General features: G+C 47.9%; 1 long non-coding RNA gene across 2 annotated transcripts; it reads left to right on the top strand.

The window, feature by feature from the left end:
• The first annotated feature begins 222 nt into the window (after positions 1-222).
• LOC310847888 lies at positions 223-6,095 on the top strand. Of its 2 annotated transcripts, XR_014566064.1 has the most exons (4): positions 223-262; positions 353-435; positions 3,755-3,959; positions 4,680-6,095. It is a non-coding gene; the product is annotated as an uncharacterized lncRNA (long non-coding RNA). The 2 variants fall into 2 exon arrangements; XR_014566065.1 differs by having other exon boundaries at positions 228-435.
• The last annotated feature ends 667 nt before the right edge of the window (positions 6,096-6,762 follow it).

Below are 6,762 nucleotides of genomic sequence, written 5' to 3'. Positions count from 1 at the left end.
TGCCTGAGGGGTGTGGCTATGCATGCTGTCCTAGTGAGCATCTTCACTTCAGGATTTGCAGTTGCACCATTGCCAGTAAATGCAATCTCTAGCCAGCCACAGCCCACACCAAATAGCTCTTGTGTGGGAGCTATTACAATTTATGAAGGCAGAGTCAGTTGGGACTAATTTAATGCAACAACCACCTTTCCCAGTACTGTTTACACTGACAGAGGCTCACTAAGGATTCGTGCAGGTAGAGGCTATGCTTGCTGGTCTCAAGGTGGGAGATCAGTCTGCTGTGGGAAATTTTCTGCTGTAGGTGATCATTCTGCTGTAGGAGATTTTCTCACCAAATTTAATCTGCTTTTAGGTCTAAAGCTCTACAGGGACTGGGTGGTGCTGTGAATAACGTGTGAAGTTCAAAAACTGACTCTTATTACCCAAATATAAGATGTAAGTGGATTATTCATTTCAGTGTTGTTAACAGATATACTGGCAGGCATATTTCTTTCGTTTATAAAATAGACTCGAACCACAACTCTGTTACGGCACTAAAGGGATAATGCTTTCAAACCACAGGGTTTTTAGTGCTATCACACCTCTTGAAAGCACTTCACAAACATTAACTAATAAAATACTCATATATCTCTGAGGGAAATCTTCATTGTACAATAAACAAACAATCAGGAAAAGTGAACTTAATCCCGTTTGAAGCTGAGGAAATTTGATTGAAATTTTGGGCGGAGGTTTGGTCGTTTCATTGTCATCTTTTATCTGAGATGCCTCACTCAGGCCTAATCTTCCCCATCTAAACCACACTATTAACAAACAAAATAATTTTTTTTGAAGAAGACCAGGTCTTGGCAGGAAATAGCATGTCCTATCTTGTCTTGACAACATTCGCCAGAAAAATAATTGTGGTTGGTTCAGTTAAGGAGAGGGGATGAGGGAGGGGGAAGCTCAAACAGGTTTTTGTAGAAAAACTGTTTGTTTGCTCTTTACCGGAATGATAAATTTAATGGTGGTAGAGATCCTTCTGATTGTTCATGAGTTTATATGCATATCCAGGCCCTATCCGTGCTACAGAACTCCAGCAGGCCTGCAGGCAAAGGTTTGACGGGCAAATGCCAACACACGCAACCTCTGCCAATCGTCAGATCGTGGGAGAATCTTTCAATTCTCCCCTGTGTAAAAAACTGTGTAATGAACAAAAACTGCACATGATGAGGAAGGAGCCCACTCAATGCTGTGATGGTTTTATATTTGCAGTGTAGGACAGGGGATAGCCGCATTTCCTAGCCCCAGTCAGGGTTCTTCCTCATCAGGAGACCTCAAAGCTGCACCAGAGTACATCTGTACTATTCCGCTCCAACATCCATGGAGTACCTGGACATCAGGGGAATGTGGCAGTGGTGGCAGATGTGGTTAGTACACTTGGTGGCAGGTCTAGATGGCATGACCCTGCAACCATGCATTCCTTTGGCACATGGGGGGTGTTGTGTATTCAGGGGTCAGTGTTTGCCTGAGCTTCAGTCTCGACTAAGGATTCTGAGCCCCTGCATTCCAATTTGATACATGACACGCAATCACAGAACATCTCAGGATTTGGGCCTCTGCCATTGGCCCTTTTTTTACAGCATCGGACTTTCCTTTCGCTTCCAGGCATATCCGCAACTGAGCGACCTTTCAGCTTTGGCCCAGCCGCTTCATCAGCTCTGCATCTACTTGTACTTGTCCTCCGCTCTTCCTCAGTAGCATGTTGGATGCCTTCCGGCCTGAGGGGCTCATCTTCCAGCATCATAACTTTTATATGCCTGTTGTCTTTGTCCATGGAGTTTTCTTGGCAGGGGTACTGGAGTGGCTTGCCGGTTCCTGCTCCAGGTCGCCACAGCAAGGCAGTGATCCATGAAGGGGACATATAGTTAAAGCTATGGTTTTCGCAGTAGTGATGTATGGAAGTGAGAGCTGGACCATAAAGAAGGCTGATCGCCAAAAATTGATGTGTTTGAATTATGGTGCTGGAGGAGACTTGTGAGAGTCCCATGGACTGCAAGAAGATCAAACCTATCCATTCTGAAGGAAATCAGCCCTGAGCAGTGGCGTAGCGTGGGTTGTCAGCGCCCGGGGCAAGGCAAGTAATTTGCGCCCCCTAACCCGTGGATTTGTGCCCCCAACCCGTGGATTTGTGCCCCCTAACCCTAACCCCCAGATGTTTTGCCCGGTGCGGCCGGCCCCCCCTGCACCCCCATGCTACGCCACTGGCCCTGAGTGCTCACTGGAAGGACATATCCTGAAGCTGAGGCTCCAATACTTTGGCCACCCCATGAGAAAAGAAGACTCCCTGGAAAAGACCCTGATGTTGGGAAAGATGGAGGGCACAAGGAGAAGGGGACGACAGAGGACGAGATGGTTGGACAGTGTTCTCGAAGCTACCAGCATGAGTTTGACCTAACTGCGGGAGGCAGTGGAAGACAGAAGTGCCTGGCGTGCTCTGGTCCATGGGGTCACGAAGAGTCGGACATGACTAAACAACTAAACAACAACAACATTGGCCCTTAAACTTTGAGTCATGATTCACCCACCTACACTTCAGAGGGGTTTATGGGAACCCCCACTATGGAAAGCTAGAAGGAGGGAGGGAGGTGGTGTGGAGCTTATAGCCTCCAAGTGTCCCGATTTTCCAGGTGCAGTCCTAGAATTATGAAAGTTATCCTGGCTTCAATCCCAGAATGGCCCCATTTCCCCTGCTAGTGCTGCCACTGCCCAGCTCAGGGAGGAGGATGAGCTGGCACATGTCCCGACCAATGATGGCGGTTGCAAAGGAGCATCCTGTTGCCTCTCCATGGCCTCTCCAGGGCCACTGCTGTTGGCCTCCTCCCTTGAGCAGCTTGTAGCAGCTGCTGGAGAGCAGGCAAGGAGGAAGAGAGGTTGCTGGTGCTGAGGCCCAGCCCGGCGTGACATGCCATTTCTGAGGGGCAGGCAGAGGGCAGGCCCACCCTGGTCACGAAGAAAGGGAAAGAGGAGAGGATCGCAAAGAGTACATATTTGTGCGTCTGCATCTCATCTCGCCCCTTTCAAAAATGTATTTATTGCTGCATGTTTTTTCTTTTTTGTCAATCTACCAAAGAATAAAATACAATAGAATCAGGATTAAGGGGTTTTCTCAGCATGGTGGAAGGGGTGTTGTGCTGTGTCCCGTTGGTGAAGTGGTGGCGGCACGTTTTCTGATAGGAAATGCTCTGCGGTGGGTGGGGGACAATGGAAAGAAAATAGGGTCAGCTGGACACAAGTGAGAAATGTCCCTGTTTTCACCTGAGGAATGTTGGAGGGTATGGCAAGCTTTCTGGAAAAATGCACAGCTAGCAGTGAGGAACAACCCACACTGCAAAATGTGGTTCCAGAGCCCAGTTGTGAATATTACAGTGACCAGGTGGAATGCCCTCTGAGTAAGACCATTCTGGGAGAGAAGGAGCCTCATTATGGCCCTACATTCCAGCCAAGCTGAGGGTCTTCTTGCAATTGCCCCTGTCCTGCAGATCCATCCTGGTGGGGTATGAGGTCTCACCTGCAGTCTGAAGGGCTATAGCCATTTCCCCTGCCTCATAAGGGTTCTCCTGCCTCACCCAGCCACTTGCATTACCTTAAAACGCTTTTCTGAATACATTTTGCATTCCTGTGGCTCCGTGAAACATGGCGTACTCCCAAATGCTCTGGGAAGATTGTGTGGGTCAGACTGACCTGGTCTATAATCATTAACTATTTCTGTCAACAGATAAGAAGTTGAATACTTAGAAAAGAGATGAGCGTACTGGGGAAAAGGTTGGCCATTTACTCTCTGTTTGCCCTGTGCCTTGCACTATGAGCCCAGATGTGCTGGGCAGAGTCTCTGAAATCAAGTCTCATAGCAACTATCAGGGTGAAGAGCACCTCTTCGTTTGAATCGCCACCATTCAAGTGCACTTCTTAGAGCTTTGTAGGTAAATGCAAAAATAAATAAATACACGACTAGCCTACCCTCTTTGTAAAACATACAGCTAACAAGGTTGGGGACCTAGGAAGCTGCCTTGTAGCAAATCAGACCACTGGTCTATCTAGATCAGCACAGACTCATACTGGCTCTCTGGGGCTTCAGATAAGGGTCTCTCCCACCTCTTCCTGAACCTGGGATCTTCTTCATGCAAAGCATAAGCTGTGCCACCGAGCTACAGTCCTTCTGCTTGATTAAAGGTAAAGGCACCCCGACCATTAGGTTCAGTCGTGACCGACTCTGGGGTTGCGGTGCTCATCTCACCGCGGGAGCCAGCGTACAGCTTTCGGGTCACGTGGCCACCATGACTAAGCCACTTCTGGTGAACCAGAGCAGTGCACGGAAACACTGTTTACCTTCCCACCGGAGCGGTACCTATCTATCTGCTTGCACTTTTGAGGTGCTTTCGAACTGCTAGGTTGGCAGGAGCAGGGACCGAGCAACGGGAGCTCACCCCATCACAAGGATTCGAACTGCCAACCTTCTGATCAGCAAGTCCTAGGCTCTGTAGTTTAACCCACAGCACCACCCACATCCCTATATTATTTAGTTATTGGATTTATTGATTTATTCATTGGGAGGAGCTGCTTTCTTTTCGGGTGAAATCAGCCCCCATCTTCCAGGACCAAAAAAACAAATAAATTTAAAAATGTCTTTTGTGGTTTTGCAGATATGAGATGGTTAGTACACTCCACGGAAGCTGAGCAATGGCCACGATTGCAAAACACAAGGAGCGTTTTTTAAAAATGTGGTGCGGGCTCGTCACTGCGCAATACGGGGTCAACGGGAGTGGCTTTCGGATTTCACGGCAAGTGTGTGTGTCTGACTGGAAGTGGGAGACATTTCCAACAATCCTTAAAGTGTTAGGTGGTCTCCCTGTGAAGGAACAAAGAAGTGGAACCTTTCTGGAATTTTTCGAAGTGACACTTTTTTGGAAAGCTATGCACATTTTGCCTGATGTACTTCCTCTGGATTCCTTCCTCGATTTTGTGTATGTTTGACTAAGCAGTTGGCGTTTTTTACCAGGAGCAGATGATGTAGGCACTTACTTGACCTCTCAATGGCTGAACTACTGCTGCTTACTGGAAGGGAGAATGGGAGGGGCAAAGCGGCAGGAGGGGTGGAGCCAATATGGCACCCTTGTTGTTGCATTTGCACGGCGACAACTTCCCTGCTCCCTCAAACCTCCTCCTCTTTCTCAACCACCACCCTGTCCATTACTTTTTTTTTTTTTACTGCACTAACTATTGAAGCCATGCTTCATTCAATAGTGACATAAAAACATCAAAAGGGTCTTCTGGGATCAGACTGAAGATCCTTTTTTCCATTCACAGAAGCCAGCCAGGTAGAGCTGAAGGACATTTTGCTTATCTAACACAAGAATAGCCATTGATAGGGCTCTCATTCATATATGTGGTGCCTGGTATTTTAGAGGGAAGCCAGCAAACTATTAAACGGCGCTGGCTGCTGATTTGCTGTTGAGTCAAATCCAAGGTTGACTGAAGGGCGTTTTCACACTTGCCTTACTCCAGGTCTGCACTTTAAATCTCTGTGTCTGAGTCCCCTTTCCCCCACCAGAGCTTCCCCCACAAAAAAACTGCTCTCTGGTGCTCAATCAGAGCAAATGTCAAATTAACCCAAATTAACATTTGCTCTGACTGAGCTCTAAAAAATGGGTTTTCGCAGAGAAAGCTCAGGGGCAACCCCTCTCCCCAAACTTCTCAGACACAGAACTTTAATGTGCAGCCGTGTGCTTGGAAAGAGTGGGGCTAAAAAGCTGAGTGTGGATAAGCCCTTATAAGGATCTGTATAAATCAGGGTCTTGCTCCTTGCAGGAGCACCTTCTTTCATATAGTGGTCTCTCTGTGGGCAATTCTTTCTTGGTGGTGCCACAGCCAACAGATCTCTGTTGCTAGGTGCTATCCAGAAACCCACTGTGAGGGTGATTTGGCTACCATTTTATTATATATGTGTACTTTCGCCTTTTATGTAACTTGTTCCATACCTGCCAAGTGTCCCGGAAAAAATGGGAAGGCCTGTGAGATTACGGCGGCCATTTTGAGTGCTGTCATCTTGTGCTGCACTCTGGTCCTGCCCCCCCCCCAACACTTTTCCAGGGCTGTGATCTCATGCAGCATCCAAAAACATGTGTTTTTGGCCAACGTGCAGGACCGCCCCCTGAACAAAATGCATTTTTCACTGCAAGATTGCAGCACAGGTCACGTGACTCGCCTGGGAGCCATAGCTGTCAACTTACAGATTTGAAAATAAGGGACCAGCAGCCTTGAAAATAAGGGACCAGCAGCCAAAATAAGGGACCACCAGCCTCACCTGTTCCAGGCACTCCAGTCTTCCTGTCCTCCTGCAGTCTGGTCAAACTGATGCTGGGTAGCTTCGAGAACACTGTCCAACCAACTTTGTAACCAGAGGTTCAACTGAATAGAATCTGAATCACATGCACCACAAGGCTTATGCAGCCTCAACTTAAGATGGCTCCCCGGCCTGGCTTTGCACTGCAAAGTTTGCAGCAGCACATGCAACAAAATGGCATCCAGCATTCAAAAAACCCCTCAGCTTGCATTAACTAGCCACACACAAGGCATGCAAGCTCCACCCCCCAGTCGTTCTTAGACTCCTTATTGGGTGAGCAACACAGCCAAGCAACACAGTTGGAGCTTCCCTCCTCCCTGGCCGACAGGGAGGGAGGGAGAAGAGCTGCTTCCTTTGAAATTTAAGGGACATCATTTAAGGGA

Source organism: Podarcis gaigeae (assembly GCF_964106915.1).
Source record: "Podarcis gaigeae genome assembly, chromosome: 6".
Taxonomy (NCBI): Eukaryota; Metazoa; Chordata; class Lepidosauria; order Squamata; family Lacertidae; genus Podarcis; species Podarcis gaigeae.
Note: the sequence above shows the minus strand (reverse complement) of the source record. Positions and strands in the feature narration are given on the sequence as shown.